General features: G+C 37.3%; 1 protein-coding gene across 6 annotated transcripts in view; it reads right to left on the bottom strand.

Moving 5' to 3' along the window:
• Nucleotides 1-18,094, bottom strand: part of KIAA1328 (KIAA1328 ortholog) — a 367,625-nt gene that overhangs the window by 99,268 nt on the left and 250,263 nt on the right. The gene's annotated exons all lie outside the window — the stretch shown is intronic.

Raw genomic sequence — 18,094 nt, 5'->3', positions numbered from 1 at the left:
AATAATAGCCATTCTGACTGGTGTGAGATGGCATCTCACTGTGGTTTTGATTTCCTTTGGTGATCATTTCCATTTGGTGATGATGAGCATTTTTCATGTTTGTTGGCCACTTGCATGTCTTCTTTTGAGAAATGTCTGTTCCTGTCTTTTGCCCATTTTTAATCAGGTTATTTTTTTTTGCTTGTTGAATAATTTAACCTCCCTAGATTCTGGATATTAGACCTTTGTTGGATGCATAGCTTGCAAATCTTCCCTCATTCTGTAGATTATCTGTTTGCTCTGTTTGTTAGTTTCTTTTACTGTGCTGCCACTCTCTAGTTTAATTAGTTCTTACATGTCTATTTTTGTTTTAGTTGCAATTGTTTTTGGAAACTTAGCCAAAAATTTGTTGCCAAGGGTGATGTCGAGAAGAGTATTCCCTAAGTTGTCCTCCAGAATTTTTTTACTTTGAAGTCTTACATGTAAATATTTCATCCATTTTGAGTTAATTTTTGTATATGGTAAAGGGTAGGGGTCTAGCTTTAATCTCATGCAGATGGCTGGCCAGTTATTCCAGCACCATTTATTGAATAGGGAGTCATTTCCCTATTGAATGCTTTTGTTGGCCTTTTTGAAGATCAGATGGTTGTAGGTGTGTGGCTTTATTTCTGAGTTTTCAATTATGTTTCATTTATCTATGTGTCTATTTTTGTACCAGTATCAAGCTGTTTTGATTACTGTGGCTTTATAGTCCAGTTTGAAGTTGAGTAGGGTGATGCCTCTCGCCTTGTTCTTTTTGCATAGGATTACTTTGGCTATTTGAGCTATTTTTTTAGTTACATGCAAACTTTGGAATAGGTTTTCCTAATTCTGTGAAGAATGTCATCTGAACATGGAACATATTCTAAGACTGATCATATGCTTGGTCACAAAGCAAAGTATGAATAAATTCAAAGAAACTGAAATCATACCAAGTACACTCTTGAACCATAGCACAATAAAAATAGCAATCAATACAAAGAATCTCTCAAAACTACACAAATACATAGAAATTAAACAACTTACTCCTGAATAACTCCTGGGTAAACATCAAAACTAAGGCAGAAATAAAAAATTCTTTGAAATTAAGGAACATAGGCATACAACTTACAAAAGTCTCTGGGATGCAGCCAAAGTATTATTCAGAGGAAGGTTTATAGCTCTAAATACCTTCACCAAGAAGTTAGAAATGTCTCAAATTAACAATCTAACTTTGTACCTAAAAGAACTAGAGGAAAAAAAAGAACAATCCCAAAGCTAGCAGAAGAAAAGAAATAAATAATACTAGAGAAGAACTTACTGAAACCAAGATGCAAATATCCATACAAAAGATCAATGAAACCTAAAGTTGTTTTTTTGAAAAAATAAGACTGATAGACCCCCACCACAGCTAGATTTACAAAGAAGAGAAAAGAGCCAAATAATCAGGAATGATAAATGTGGTATTACAACTGATCCCACAGAAATACAAAAGACCCTCAGAGGCTATTATGAACACTTTGCATACAAATTAGAAAATCTACATGAAACGGATAAATTCCTGGAAGCACACAATCTCCCGAGATTGAATCAGGAAGAGATTAAAAGGCTAAACAGACCAATGTCAACTTCTCAAATAGAATCAGTAATAAAGAATCCAGCAGCCAAAAAAAGTTCTGGACCAGAAGGATTAACAGCAGAATTCCACAAGACATATAAAGAAGAACTGATACCAATCCTATTAAAACTATTTCAAAAGATCAAGTACAAGGATCTTTTCCGTAACTCATTCTATGAAGCCAGTATCAGTCTGATACCAAAATATGGCAGAGACACAACAACAAAAAACCAAATATCAGACCAATATCTTTCCTGAAAATAGATCCTAAAATCCTCAACAAAATACTAGAAAATCTAATCTAGCAGCACATCAAAAAGCTAATACACCATGATCAAGTAGGCTTTATTCTGGGGATCAAAGGCTGGTTCAACATATGTAAATCAAATATGATTCCCCACATAAACAGAAGCAAAAGCAAAATCCATATGATTATCTCAATAGACACAATAGCTTTTGATAAAATCCAATATTCCTTCATGATAAAAACCCTCAAAACCTAGGCACTAAAGGAATATACCTCAACACAGTAAGAGCCATCTATGACAAACCCACAGCCAACATCATACTGAATGGACAAAAGTTCACACCATTCCTCTTGAGAAGTGGAATAAGACAAGGATGCCCACGCTCATCATTCCTATTCAACATGGTACTGGAAGTTCTAAGCAGAACAATCATGCAAGAGAAAGAAATAAAAGGTATCTAAATAGGAAAGTAGTAAGTCAAACTATCTATCTTTACTGATGATATGATTCTGTATCTAGAAAAATCTTAAAGACTCTGCCAAAAGGTTTCTAGAATTGATAGGTGGCTTTAGTAAAGTTTCAGGATACAAAAATCAATGTGCAAATATTAGTGCCATTTCTGTATACCAATAAAACCCAGACTAAAAATGAAATCAAGAACATAATCCCACTTGCAATAGCCACAAAGAAAAATGAAATACCTAGGAATGAATACATTTAACCAAGGAGGTAAAAGATATCTACAAGAACTACAAAATACTGGTGAAGGAAATCAGAGACAACACAAATAAATGGAAAAATATTCCATACTCAAGAACTAGAAGAGTCAATATAGTAAAAATGGTCATACTGCCCAAAGCAATTTACAGATTCAGTGCTATTCCTATGAAACTACATATAATTTTAAAATTTACATTATTAGTCTCCAGGACATAGGTTTCATAAAAAGGATTTAGACAGCATCTACTCTCATTTGTTTTATCATTGTACCTATTATGGATACAGAAAGGGATTCTGACAAGACATCTTAGAGAATTCAGGCTTTTTTTTTTTTGAGAGACAGAATCTCATTTTGGTGTCCAGGTTGGAGTACAGTGGCAAGACCCCCTGCTCACTACAACCTCTGCCTTCTGAGCTCAAGACATTCTCCTGTCTCAGCCTCCTGAGTAGCTGGGACTACATGTGTGTACCATGTCTGGCTAATTTTTGTATTTTTAGTACAGATGGGGTTTCACCATGTTGGCCAGAATGGTCTCAAACTCCTGGCCTCAAGTGATATGCCTGCCTTGGCCTCCCAAAGTGCTGGATTTACAGGCATGAGCTCCTGTGCCCGGCCAAGAATTCAGTTTTTAAAAAGTAATTCCCTACTAGTGTAAGGGGGAAGTAGGCAGAAAAATCTTGAGGAGAAAAGGAAAAAAGCTTATACACTCTAAAAGTAAGCAAAGCTTTGTACCATTTATTTTGTTCTTAGTGACAGTTAATTCATTTTGAATTTTGAACAATACTAAAAACAGGGAACAATTTTTTAAAGTATTAGTGAGATATAATTTATATACGATAAAATTCACCCATTTAAAGTGATTTTTAGGCCAGGTGTGCTGGCTCATGTCTGTAATCCCAGAATGTTGAGAGGCCGAGGCAGGCAGAACACCTGAGGACAGGAGTTCTAGACCAGCCTGGCCAACATGGTAAAACCCTGTCCCTACCAAAAATACAAAAATTAGCCGGGCATGGTGGGGCACACCTGTAGTCTCAGCTACTTGGGAGGCTGAAGCAGGAGAATTGCTTGAACCCAAGAGGCAGAGGTTGCAGTGAGTCAAGATCATGCCACCGCACTCCAGCCTAGGCAACAGAGCAAGACCCTGTCTATAAAAAAAAAAAAAAGTGATTTTTAGTTGACAGTTGTGCAAGCATTCTTAAAACCTAATTTTAGATGATTTCTATCACCCCTAAAAGAAACATCATATCCATTGGCAGTTGCTCCCAGTTCCCACTCCCAGCACTAGGCAGTCACTAATATATACTTCCTTTATCTCTGTATTAGGCTTTCCTGGACATTTTATACAAATGAAATCATAGCTTGTTTTCAAGGTTTACCATGTAATATGCATTAGTACTTTTTTCTTTTTATTGATGAATATTCCATTGCATAGATAAATGACATTTTATTTATCCATTGACCAGCTGCTGGACATTTTGGGTGTTTCCAATTTTCAGCTATTATAGTGTTGCTATGAATATTCATACAGACGTCTTTGTGTAGACGTATGCTACTTAGGAGTGGGATTGCTAGGTCACTTGGTAATTCCCTGTTTAAGGGATAATTTTTATATTTATTAGAAGTAACCTTTTTATATTATAATTCTTTTTTTTTTTTTACTTCTATTTGAGACGAGTCTTGCTCTGTCACCCAGGTTGGAGTGCAGTGGAGTGATCTCTCTTCACTGCAACCTCTGTCTCCCAGGTTCAAGTGATTCTTCTGCCTCAGCCTCCCAAGTAACTGGGATTACAGGTCTCTGCCACCAAGTTGGGCTAATTTTTGTATTTTTAGTAGAGATGCGGTTTCACCATGTTGGCCTCGAACTACTGACCTCAAGTGATCCATCCATCTTGGCCTCCCAAAGTGCTGGGATTACAGGCATTAGCCACTGTGTCCAGCCTTTACACTATAATTCAAAAGAATCTGAGAAAGGATAGGACATTTCCAATCCCTGAAAATGTCTCTATTATGGAAATTATTTAACATTGAATTAATAGCAAATAATTTTCTCCAGTAGTACTCTTTATACCCCCCACCCCCCATCCCCCCCCAAAAAAGAGGGTCTCATTCTACCATTGCCCAGGCTGGAGTAGAGTGCAGCATTTATAGCTTACTGTAACTTCAAAGTCCTGGGCTCATGCAATCGTCCCATCTCAGCCTCCTAATTAGCTAGGACAACAGGCATGCACCACCACATCCAGCTAACTTTTAGATAGGATCTTGCTATGTTGCTCAGGCTGGTCTCAAATTCCTGAACTCAAGCAATCCTCATGCCTTGGCCTCTCAAAGCAGTGGGATAAGAGGCATGAGCAACCACACCAGGCCTAGTCGTACTCTTCCTGAATGTCTCTGAACACAATTTTACAATTTTATTGATGGTTTCTAGACTGTGTCAACAACCATAATCCCCACTCATGTTAATCAGTAATGTTGTTGAAGAATTTTCAAAGGGACATTGGAAGAATTTTATCTTTTTGCCTGAGCATTTCTTTAGGACAAAAGGTTAGTTGTGGGTTACAATAGCAAAGAATTAAAGAGAAGTCAGAAAGAAGAGGGAGATAACCCAGAATGGAGTTGCTATGCCAGTTACCATTGATAATTACAAATAATTGTAAAATGATACTGCCACACTGATCTCCAAAGTGGCTCTAGTAATTTGCATTCCTAGCAATAGTGTATGATAATATCTATTTCCCCACACTCTTCTTTATTTTTTATTTTTAGAGACGAGGTTTCACCACATTGGCCAAACTGGTCTCGAACCCCTGACCTCAGACAATCCATCTGCCTTGGCCTCCCAGTGCTGGGATTATAGGTCTGAGCCACCGTGCCTGGCCTTCCCCATACTCTTTTGATATGATTAGAATTTTCAATTTTGCCAATTTATTAAGAAATGTTCTTTTATTTTTTTATTGTTAATTATATATATCTATGGGATACATACACTATTTCGATACATGCATACAATGTGTAATAATTCAATCAGGGTGTTTAGGATATCAATCATCTCAAATATTTATCATTTCTTTGTGGTGGAAAAATATCAAATCTTCTAGCTATTTTGAAATATAAATCATTGTTAATCAGTCACCCTCCTGTGCTATCGAACACCAGAACTTATTCCTTCCATCTCTATTTGCACCCATTCATCAATCTCTCCTCACCTGCCTCCCACACTATCCTTCACAGCCTCTTAACTAGCATTCTACTCTCTACTTAAACTTTTTTTAGCTCTCACATGAGTGACAACATGCAGTATTTATCTTTCTGTGCCTGTCTTACTTCACTTAAAATAACTACCTCCAGTTCCATCCATATTGCTGCCAATGACTCATTTTCATTCATTGTTACAGCTGAATGGTATTTGGGTATAAATAGAGCACATTTTCTTTATCCATTCATACGATGATGGGCACAGGTTGCTTCCATATATAGGTTATTGTGAATAGTGCCATGATAAACATGGGGATGTAGGTATCTCTTTGACAATGGATTTCCTTTCCTTTGGATAAATATCCAGTAGTGAGATGGCTGGATCACACTGCAGTTCTATTTTAGCTTTTTAAGAAATCTCCATATTGTTCTCCACAATAACTGCATTAATTTCCATTCCCACCAACAGTGTATAGGAGTTCCCTTTTCTCTAGATTCTTGCCAACATTTGTTAGGTCTTGTGTTTTTGATAATAGCCCTGCTAACTGGGGTGAGATGATACCTCACTGTGGTTTTAATTTGTATTTCCCTGATGATTAGTGATTCTGAGTATTTTGCCAAGTATCTGATGGCCATCTGTTTACCTTCTTTTGAGAAGTATCTATCAGTTCTTTGCCTTTTAGATGTGAGAGAGAGAGAGTGTGTGTGTGTGTGTGTTTGCTATTGAACTGTTCCTTGTGTATTCAGGCTATTAGTCCTCGTCAGATGAATACTTTGTAAATATTTTCTTCTACTATACAGGTTTTCTCTTCATTCTGTTGTTTCCTTTGCTATGCACAAACTTTTAGTTTAATACAACCCCAGTTGCCTGTTTTTGTTTTGTTGTCTGTGCTTTTAAAGTCTTAGCCATAAAATCTTTACCAAGACCAATGTCCTAAAATGTTTTCCGTATATTTTCTGTTAGCACTTTTATAATTTCAGGTCTTATCCTTAATCCATTTTGAGTTTTCCCTATGGTGAGAGATAAGGGTCTAGTTTCATTCATCTACATACAGATATCCAGTTTCCCCATAATGATTTATTGAAAAGACTGTCTTTCCCCAATGCATGATCTTGGTACCCAGTCAAAAGTAAGATGGCTATAAATATGCAGATTTATTTCTGGGTTCTGTATTCTATTCTACTGGTCTATGGCCCTATTTTCATACTAAGACCATGCTGTCTTAGTTACTATAGCTTTGTAATATATCTTGAAGTCAGGTAGAGTGATGTAACCAGCTTTTTTCTTTTTGCTCTGTATTGCTTTGGCTATTTTGAATCTTTCATGATTTCATATGAATTTTAAGATTTAAATATGTGTGAAGAATGTCATTAATATTCTGATAGGAATTGCATTGCTCTGAGTAGTGGAGACAATTTAACAATATTCTTCCAATCCATGAGCATGGACATCTTCCCATTTATTTGTGTTCTCTTTAATTTCTTTCAGCTTGCTTTGTACTTTCCTTGTTGAGGTCTTGAAACGCATTGGTTAAATTTGTATCTAGGTATTTTATTTATTTATTTATTCTGGGATGAAATCTTGCTCTGTCACCCAGGCTGAGGTGCAATGGTATGATCTCAGCTCACTGCAACCCCCACCTCCTGGGTTCCAGTGCCTCAGTCTCCCCAGTAGCTGGGATTGTAGGCGCCTACCACCACAGCCAGCTAATTTTTAGAGACAGGGTTTCACCACATTGGCCAGGCTGGTCTTGAACTCTTGACTTTGTGAACTACCCACCTCAACCTCCCAAACTGCTAGGATTACAGGCATGAGCCACCATGCCCAGCATTATTTTATTCTTTACTGCAGCTATTGTAAATGGGATCACTTTCTTGATTTCTTTTTCAATGAGTTCATTATAAGTGTACAGAAATGCTATTGATTTAGTTATGCTGATTTTGTATCCTGTAACTTTACCATATTTGTTTATTAGTTCTAAGAGTTATTTTGGTAGAGCCTTTAGGTTTTTCTATAAATAAAGTCATGTTGTCTACAGAGAGGGAATATTTGATTTCCTCTTTTCTAATTTGGATGTATGTTATTTCTTTCTCTTGCTTGCTCTGGCTAGCACTTCCAGTACTATGTTGAACAGGAGGGGCGAAAGTGAGTTTTGTTTCAGGTTTAGTGGAAAGACTTTCAGCTTTTCCCCATTTGGTGTGATATTAGCTGTGGGTTTGTCATATACAGCCCTTATTAAGCTGAGGTATGTTTCTTCTATGCTTAATTTGTTGAGGGTTTTTATAATAAAGGATATTGAATTTTATCAGATGTTTTTTCTCTACTGAGATGTCATATGGTCTTTATCCTTTGTTTTGTTGATGTGATATACCACATTTTATTTTCCTTCAACTTTTATTTTAAGTTCAGGGGTACATGTGCAGGATGTGCAGCTTTGTTACATAGGCAAGCACATGCCATGATCGTTTGCCTCACAGATCATCCCATCACCTAAGTATTAAGCCCAGCATCTCATAGCTATTCTTCCTGATGCTGTCCCTCCTCCGACCCCCGCCTGACAGGCCCCAGTATGTGTTGTTACGTCCCATGTGTCCATGTGCTCTCAGTGTACCACATTTAATGAGTTGCATATGTTGAAGTATCTTTGCTTTCCTGGTATAAATCCCACTTGATCATGGTGCATTATCTTTATGACGTGCTGTTGGTTTTGTTTTGCTAGTATTTTGTAAAAGAATTTTTACACCTATATTATCAAGATTAATGGCCTGTTGTTTTCTTTTTCTGTTGTAGGTTTTGGTATCAGTGATGCTGGCCTCATAGAATGAATTAGGAAGAATTCTTCTCTCTTCAATTTGTTCTGAATATTTTTTAAGGAATTCGTGTTGATTTTCTTTTACAAGATTGATAGAATACAGCAATAAAGCCACCCAGTTAGGGCCTTAATTTTGTTTGGGAGGCTTTTTATAACTGAGTCATCTCTGTTACTCATTATTGGTCTGTTCCAGTTTTCAATTTCTTTCTGGTTCAGTTATGGTATATTGTGTATGTTCAGGAATTTATCTATTTCCTCCTTTCCAATTTATTAGCATACAGTTTTTCATAGTAGTCTCTAATTATTCTTTGTATTTCTGTTATACCAGTTGTAATTATCTCCTTTATTGTTTTGATTTTATTTGGATCTTCATTCCCCTTGGTTAGTCTAGTTAGTGGTTTATCAATTTTACCTTTCCAAAAAATAAATTTTTTTATTTCATTGGTCCTTTTTTTTTGGTCTCTATTTTATTTACTTGTGTTGTAATCTTTATTATTACCTTCCTTCCACTAATTTTGAGTTTGGTTAGTCCTTGCTTTTCTAGTTCCCTCTTAGCAGGGCTTTTGCTGTATCCCATAGGTTTTGGTATGTTATATTTTCATTTTCATGTGTTTCAAGAATTTATTTCCTTCTTAATTTCCTCATTGATACAATGGTCATTTGGGAGCATGTTGTTTATTTTCTGTACATTTGTACAGTTTTTTAAAGTTCCTCTTGTTACTGATTTCTAGTTTTACTCCATTGTGGTGAGATAAAATATTTCATATGATACTGATATTTTTAAATGCTGAGATTTGTTTTGTGGTCTACTATATGGTCTGTCCTGGAGAATGTTCTGTGTGCTGATGAGAGGAATGCACATTCTGCAGCTGTTAGATAAAATGTTCTGTAGTCTGTTATGTACATATGGTGTATAACGCAGATTAAATCAGATGTTTCTTTGATGACTTTCTGCCTAGATGATCTGTCCAATGCTGAAAGTGAAGTCCCCAACTATTGTTATATTTAGGGCTATCTCTCTCTTTGGATCTAACAACAATTCTTTATATGTTTTGGTGCCACAGTGAAGTTTGTATATATATATTTACGATTGTTATAGCATCTTGCAGAATTGATGCCTACACCATTATATTAATCTAATAACTTTGTTTGTCTCTTTGATTTTTTTTTGACTTAAAGCCTATTTTGTCTGATATAACTATAACTCTGTATGCTTTTGGTTTGTGTTTTCTTCCATCCCTTCACTTCAGACTGTGTCTTTACAGCTGAAGTTACTTCCTTGAAGGCTGCATATAATTGAGTTTTGTTTTTTAATCCATTCAGCCAGTCTATGTCTTTGAGGAATTTAAACCAATTACATTAAAAGTTGTTAGTGAAAAGTGAGGAATTGCTCCTATAATTTTGTTAATTCTTTTCTGATTGTTTTGTATGTCCTTTGTTCTTCTCTTCCTTTTTTTGTAATTACAATTTGATTTTTTTTTTTTAGTGGTAACATTTGACACCTTTCTCTTGCTCATTTGTATGTCTGCTTTATCAGTGACTGTTATACCTATGTGTGTTTTCATGATGGTAGACACTGACCTTTCACTTCACTTCTAGACACAGGACTCTCTTAAGCATTTATTATAGGACTGGTCCATGTGAATGAGAGTCATGAATGATTCCTTCAGCTTTTGGCTCTCTGTGAAAGACTATTTCTCCTTCATTTTTGAAGGACAGTTTTGCTGGGTATAGTACTCTTGACTGTCAGGTTTTTGTTTTTTCCATCAGCACTTTGAATATATCCTCCTATTCACTCTGCCCTCTAAGGCAGGCGGCCCCAGTCCCCAAGCTGTGGACCAGTTCTGATCTCTGGCCTGTTAGGAAATGGGCTGCACAGCAGGTGAGTGGTGAGCAAGCCAGTGTCACTGCTGGAGCTCTGCCTCCTGTCAGACCAGCAGTGGCATTAGATTCTCATAGGAGCACAAACCCCATTGTGAACTGTACATGCAAGGGGTATAGGTTGCATGCTTCTTTTGAGAACCTATCCAATGCCTGATGATCTGAGGTTGAAGAAGTTCATCCTGAAATCATCCTTCCCACTCCCCCCAGGTCCATGGAAAAATGGTCTTCCATGAAACTGTTCCCTTGCGTCAAAACAGCTGGTACAACTGCTCTAAGGTTTCCCTTGAGGAATTCACTGTTAGTCTCATGAGGATTCCCTTTTATGTGACTTGATATTTTTCATTGCTGGATTTTAAAATTTTTATTTTTATTTTTTGAGACAGAGTCTTGCTCTGTCACCCAGGCTGGAGAGTAATGGCATGATCTTGGCTCACTGCAAATCTGCCTACCAGGTTCCAGCAATTCTCTGCTTCAGTCTCCTGAGTAGCTGGGATTAAAGGCGCTTGCCACCACACCCAGCTAATTTTTGTATTTTTAGTAGAGGTGGAGTTTCACCATGTTGGCCAGGCTGGTCTTGAACTCCTGACCTTGTAATCCAACCACCTTGTCCTCCCAAAGTGCTGGGATTAGAGGCATGAGCCACTGTACCTGGTCCTTGCTAGATTTTTAATTTTTTGCCTTTGCTTTTTGATAATTCTTTGCCTTTATAACATGCCTTGAGAAAAACCATTTTGGGTTAAGTCTATTTGGAGAACTTCGAGCTTCCTAAATTTGGATGGCTATATCTCTTGTAAGACATGGGACATTTTCAGCTACTATTTCATTAAATAAATTTTCTGTACTTTTGCCCATCTATTTCTGGAACTCCCCAAATTAGAATATTTGGTCCATATGTGGCCCTATACATCACACAGGCTTTCTTAATTTGTTTCTATTCTTCTTCTTTTGACTTGATTGGGTTATTTCAATGACAGTTTTCAATTTCCGAAATTCTTTCTTCTGCTTAATCTAGTTTATTGTTGAGGCTCTCAACTGTAGTTTTAATGTTATTCACTGAATTCTTCAGTTCTAGGAACTCTATTTTGTTCTTTTCTATGATACTGATGATCTCTTTGTTGAATTTCTCACTCATATCAATTGTCTTATTGACGTCTTTGTATTGGTCATTTGTATTATTTTGTCTCTCATTGAGTATCTTTAGTATCATTATTTTGAGTTCCCTTTTTGGCATTTCATAATATCCTTTCCTTGGCATCTGCTCCTGAATAATCATTGTGTTCATTTGGAGATGCTATGTTACCTTGCTTGTTCATGTTTCTTGTGTTCTTACATTGATAGCTGTGCATCTGGTATAGTAGTCATTTCTTCCAATTTTGTGGGCTCACTTTTATAAGAAAGCCTTTTTTTCCTGTAAATGTATTTGTAGTATTGGCTGAGTGCAGTGCTTTGGCTTTGATTATGGGTGAGTGCCATAGTATAGCCTTCATATACTTTTAGCTATAATTAGTGTTAGCAGTGTCTCATAGTTCCTCAGTGGCTTAGGCTGTGGTTGCCGGTGTAAGCTGTGGCAAGAAATTAGCGTTGGTGGTGGCTGGATGAGTGTGCCAGTCTGTCTCTCCAGTAATTTATGCAGGCATTGGGAATAAAAGGTCTAAGCAGGCTATACCTTGGGCATCCAAGTGGCTTGCTCTGATGTTGACAGTGGCAGGCAGATAGGTCCTTGGGCCCCTGGGCAGCATGCGTCATGCTGGCAGTGGTAGGCCAATCCTTAGGCTACTAAGTGTTGTGTGCAGTAGTCACTGGTGTCAGTGATGGGTTGAGCAGGCCAGTCCTTGGCGTTCTGGGATATGTGCGCATTTGCCAGTGGTGAGCAGGATGGGTCTGTCCTTACGCCACTGGATGACATCTGTGACAGTAGTGGTGGGTATAGTAGACCAATCTCCAGACACCTGGAGAGTGTACACAGATGGTGGTAGCAGGCAAAGACAGCCCTATCCTCAGGTGCCCACAGGGTGTGCATGGGCATCAGTGGTGGCAGGTGGGGTGGATCTATCTCCAAATCTTCCAGATTATGTGTACAAGTGCCATCAGTTGCAAGCAGAACAAGACTGTCTGCAGGACCCACAGCGTGCATATGGGCACTGGCTTTGATTAGTGGGGTGGGTCAATCCACAGGCTGATAAATGGTATACTAAAGTGCCTCTGGCAAGGGTGGTAGATGGGGTGGGCCTATTCTTAGGCCCCTGGTTATGAGTGCAGGCACCAGTGGCAGCAGGTAGGGTGGGCCTCTCATTACACCTTCCAATGGTGCACTTGGCTGCAGGCAAGCAGTGCACGGGGTGGATTACTCCTGGGGCCCCTAGAGAATGCATGTATACCAGCAGCAGTGGGCTGGGTGGGCATGTCCTCAGACCTCCCAATGGTGCATGTTGGCAACTGCTGTGGCAGGTGGGTGGGTCAGCAGCCAGGCTACCAGAAGGCATGCTTGGACACTGCTGGTAGTGGGTGGAATGGGCCTAGCCTAAGATTTCAGATGGCATATGAGTGGGCCAGTCCCCAGGCTCCCTGAAGGCATGTGCTGTTCTGTGGTCCTGCTGTTGGAGGAAGCAAGGTTGCCGTCAGTGGCAGCAACTCTAGGTAGGCAGCTCTCAGGATCTGGGGAGCACATGCTTTGGGTCCATTTGTCCTGGGGCCAACTTCCTTGGTGTGCTGAACTACCTGTTCCCTAAGGTGTAGGGCAGTATGTAAACAATAGTTCTGGGTATCTGGCTTCACTACTGGGTCCAGCCAGCATTTTGACAATTTAGCCCTCTGGAAAGATGTGGAGGGAGGTCAGCAGGGCTCCAGAGATGTGAATATGCAGGGATTGTTGGGACCTAAGGCAGAATGTAGTTTAATGGAGGCTGAGCTCCCATAATGGCAGGGAGGTGCAGCTTCTTGGATTTCAGGGGGTATGTGGGACCCAGTAGAAACTCTCTCGCTAGAAGAATGCTGTTGCATGGGCTCCAGGCAGCTGCCTATACTAGTCTCAAGGTCCATAAGAACTGAAGAACTCTCGCATAGCTAGTATTGGAGGAGTCCATGGTGGGAATGTGGACCACTGGCGATCACTTGCTTACCCTTTCCCTATGATAAGGGCAAAACTTAAAGAACATGGGGGTGCTTTATTTCACTTTATTTTCCCAATGAGGAGTTCTTCCTGGGTATGAGCTGATCTTGGACAGACTGGTTGCTTTGCTTCTCTCTCCTTCTGTGTCTCAGAGGTTCCCTGTCACTTCCCTGTTGAATTCCAGTGCTTCTCTCCCAGAAGCTCTATTTGACACTTAGTTATTTACTTACAGTATTGATCCTTCTTTGTAGAGGAAATGAGTTCTGGGTGACTCCAGGTATTCACTTTTGAACTATTCTTTTTGTTTTGTTTTCAATTTTTGTTTTTCTCTGATTGGTTGCATAAGGTTTTATATATTTATTATTTCAATTTACCTGTCTGAGAGTTGCCTATAAGGTAGTTTATCTTATTGATTCAAGAGAACTTCTATATTCTGGATGCATTACTTCTTATTCATTGTCTTTTGAAGATTTCTTATTATACCTTCAATTGACGCTATTTCAGGTTTATCAGTATCCTCCTCCCTGATGTTCTCTTCATGGCCGTCTTTCTTAGGAGATAACTTCCTTTCACACTTAACTGAGAAAGATTGAGATTTAAAATGTTAGTGCTCCAGTCAAAGAGATGAGCATGCTCTAAGGTTTAGGGGTATCTGGGCATGTATGACCTAAATTTAAATAATTATGACAAAAATATAAGATTATACACCACTTCCAAAAAAAATCTAAAATGCCTCTGATAAGACCATATACCTTTCAAAATCATGTATTATAAGGGTATCAAGAAACTCTAACAAATGCTTCCAAGTCTGACAGTCATTGGTAAGCCAAGAATTCTCACACAACAGTGTTTAATTATTTTATCTAATGTGAGGTTAAAAGAAGTAAAGACAATGAATTTAATGTCTATTTGATACTACTTGCTATGGAAATGATGGTGTCTCCAGTAACACCAGGAAGAGGTAGAGATAAGTCAGGGGAGAATACTGCACAGCTTTGAGAAGTCTTTGTAGAATTATTAAACAAAAATGCCCACTAATTTTAGAAAATATAATCAATAATTGTTATGAAAATGATCCATTTGCTTTCTACCTTATAGGCTCTTTGACTTTAACAGTAGAACTCCCTAAATAAAATTTAATTTCAAGCAAATATTATTTATTTTGATATTTAAATTATTTTAGTATTAAAAATATTCTGTATTTAAAACATTAAACTTACTCAAGTGAGGTATTAAGAATTTGGAACTAAAATAAATGAGATAATGAGAAAGTGAAAACATATTTTTTATAATTAACAGCTCATTTTGAGTTAATTATATACAATTACCAAAATCTAATTGGAATTTATTTCCTATTGTCTGTGGGAAGAATTACAGGCAAGGGAATTTACATTGCTGCCTTCCTGCATAAATGCTATAGAATGAAAATAAATAATATGTGAAGTATTAATGACAAATAAGAGCAAATGGTAGGGCACAGCTGAGCCAAACTTTTGGAAGATAATTATTACATGAAAGATGGTAATGATTTCAAAAGTCATAAGTTGTTTCTAAGTCCTCCAGTCTTTTAGTTAGTTGTTTCTAAGTCCTCCAGTTTTTTAGTTTGATGTTAATTTATTGGTTATACAAAGATGACCTTTAAAAATAAACAGTTCTGTAATTCTGCATACTCCTATAAATATGACCATTTTGTACTTTTATATAATACTGAGCAATTCAACAAAATTTTTTATTGTTATGAAAAGAAAAACTACCTTGCTAAGTACTTTGGAAGATATAAAAAGCTACTGCCAGGCCAGGTGCAGTGGCTCATGCCTGTAATCGCAGAACTTTGGGAGGCCGAGCTGGTGGATCACCTGAGGTCAGGAGTTTGAGACCAGCCTGACCAACACGGTGAAACCCTGTATCTACTAAAAATACAAAAATTAACCAGGCATGGTAGCATGTGCCTTTAGTCCCAGCTACTCAGGAGGCTGAGACAGGAGAATTTCTTGAACCTGGGAGGTGGAGGTTGCAGCAAGCCAAGACTGTGCCACTGCACTACAGCCTGGGTGACAGAGTGAAACTCCATCAACAACAAACAAACAAACAAACGCCACTCCCTTCAAGTACCCTAATAGAATACGGCAAATACACAAATATGTATCATCTATATAGAATATAAGGGCTATAAAAGAAACCCAAAGAAAATATTTCTGGAAGAGGTAATAGTTGAGATAAGTCACAAAAGACAGGATAGAATTTTGATATGCTACAGATAGGTACCTATCATCCTTACATCAAACACACACATGCACACATATATACATACTTGCCCCCACCACAACCTCCTAGGAAATTGTTAATAGAACATGGATACCTTTGGGGCAGAATTACTCTGCTTACTATAGCTCGTTATCTAAAAACTTGATATTATATACTGTTAAATGAGAAAAAAGTGTTCAATTTGATTTCAAATATATATATATGTTGTATATATTTGTAGGTATAAAGAAAGGTTTAGAAGGATACATATCAGAGTGCTAACCTTAATTCGACCAAGACAGAATAGATAATAGAATAGAAAATTAAAAATGAGTGACACTTTCTTAATATGTCTTTGATGTTTTACTTTTTACAAGAGAAATGTTTACATTAAAAATTTTTAAGTTCAATTAAAAAATTTTACAGTAGTTTATGAAACAAAATGTATAATATAAAAATAATACATACTCATTCATAAATAATTAATAATACATAAGATTACCTTTAGATGATGAGATTATAGGTACATTTTATTTTCTTCTTTTGTATTATCAGCATTTTATATTTTTTCTATCATAAGCAAGTAAGAAAGTAAATCAGTAAAGATGCAGATAAACATGAATAGTATTAAAAATAAAAAAAATTAGATCCCATTTGTCTATTTTGGCTTTTGTTGCCAACGCTTTTGGTGTATTAGTCATGAAGTCCTTGCCTATGCCTATGTCCTGAATGATTTTCTGTAGGTTTTCCTCTAGGGATTTTACAACAGAATGGGAAAAAATTTTTGCAATCTACCCATCTGACAAAGGGCTAATATCCAGAATCTACAAAGAACTAAAACAGATTTACAAGAAAAAAACAAACCCATTCAAAAGTGAGTGAAGGATATAAAAAGACACTTTTCAAAGAAGACATATACGAGGCCAACAAACATATGAAATAATCTCATCATCACTGGTCATTAGAGAAATGCAAATCAAAACCACACTGAGATACCATCTCATGCCAGTTAGAATGGCAATCATTAAAAAATGTGGAGACAACAGATGCTGAAGAGGTTGTGGAGAATTAAGGACACTTTTACACTGTTGGTGGGAGTGTAAAAACTAGTTCAGCCATTGTGTAAGACAATGTGATGATTCCTCAAGGATCTAGAAATAGAAATTCCATTTGACCCAGCAATCCCATTACTGGGTATATAATACCCAAAGGATTATAAATTGTTCTATTATAAAGACACATGTACACGTATGTTCATTTTGGCACTGTTTACAATAGCAAAGACCTGGAACCAACACAAATGCCTACCAATGATAGAGTGGACAAGAAAAATGTGGCACATATACACCATCTAATACTATGCAGCCATAAAAAATGATGAGTTTGTGTCCTTTGTAGGGACATAGATGAATCTGGAAACCATCATTCTCAGCAAACTGACACAAGAACAGAAAACCAAACACTTCATGTTCTCACTCATAGGTGCATGTTGAACAATAAGAACACATGGACACAAGGAGGGAAGCATCACATACTGGGTCTTTTGTGGGGGCTAGGAGAGGGGCAGCAGTGGGTGGGGAGGTTGGGGAGAGATAACATGGAGAGAAATCCCAGGTATAGGTGACAGGGGGATGGAGGCAGCAAACCACATTGCCATGTATAACACTATGCAACAATCCTGCATGATCTGCACATGTACCCCAGAACCTAAAGTAAAATAAAAAATATATATGTATATATAGCTAGAGCCAAACTAATAAAATAACAAATCTTTTCTTCTTCCAAAAAAAATTTAAATTAAAAAATACATAAGTTCTTACCTATCAACTAAAGAAGAAGTATAATGTCCCTACATAAAAAATATTAACATAGGAAGGAAATGAAAATTCCACAAGAAACACAAATAAGTAATAAACATAGAAAAATGTCCATCCTAATTGAATACAGAGTAACTACAAATTACAAGATTCCATCTTTCTGCCTACTGAATTGCCAAATATGGTTTAAATATGCAAATAAACACTGGAGAGCTAATGACTGATTGAATACACATCTCTATTCTCTTCTAAAACCACTGAAAAATAATGTTAAAAGAATAAAAATGTTATAAAACCTATGAGGTTGCAAAGTGAGGAGAGCACAACAGAAAAAAGATATGACAGAATTTTAGAAGGCTGGAAAGCAGATGTATGAGTTGAAACTCAACTAGCCAAGTAGAAAAGTCAAAACTGAAATATCTGCTAGCTGTGGTTGAGAGGTGCCGTAAGC

This window comes from Callithrix jacchus, chromosome 13 (genome assembly GCF_049354715.1).
Source record: "Callithrix jacchus isolate 240 chromosome 13, calJac240_pri, whole genome shotgun sequence".
NCBI lineage: Eukaryota > Metazoa > Chordata > Mammalia > Primates > Cebidae > Callithrix > Callithrix jacchus.
The sequence above is the reverse complement of the archived record's forward strand: the minus strand, read 5'-3'. Positions and strand labels throughout refer to the sequence as shown.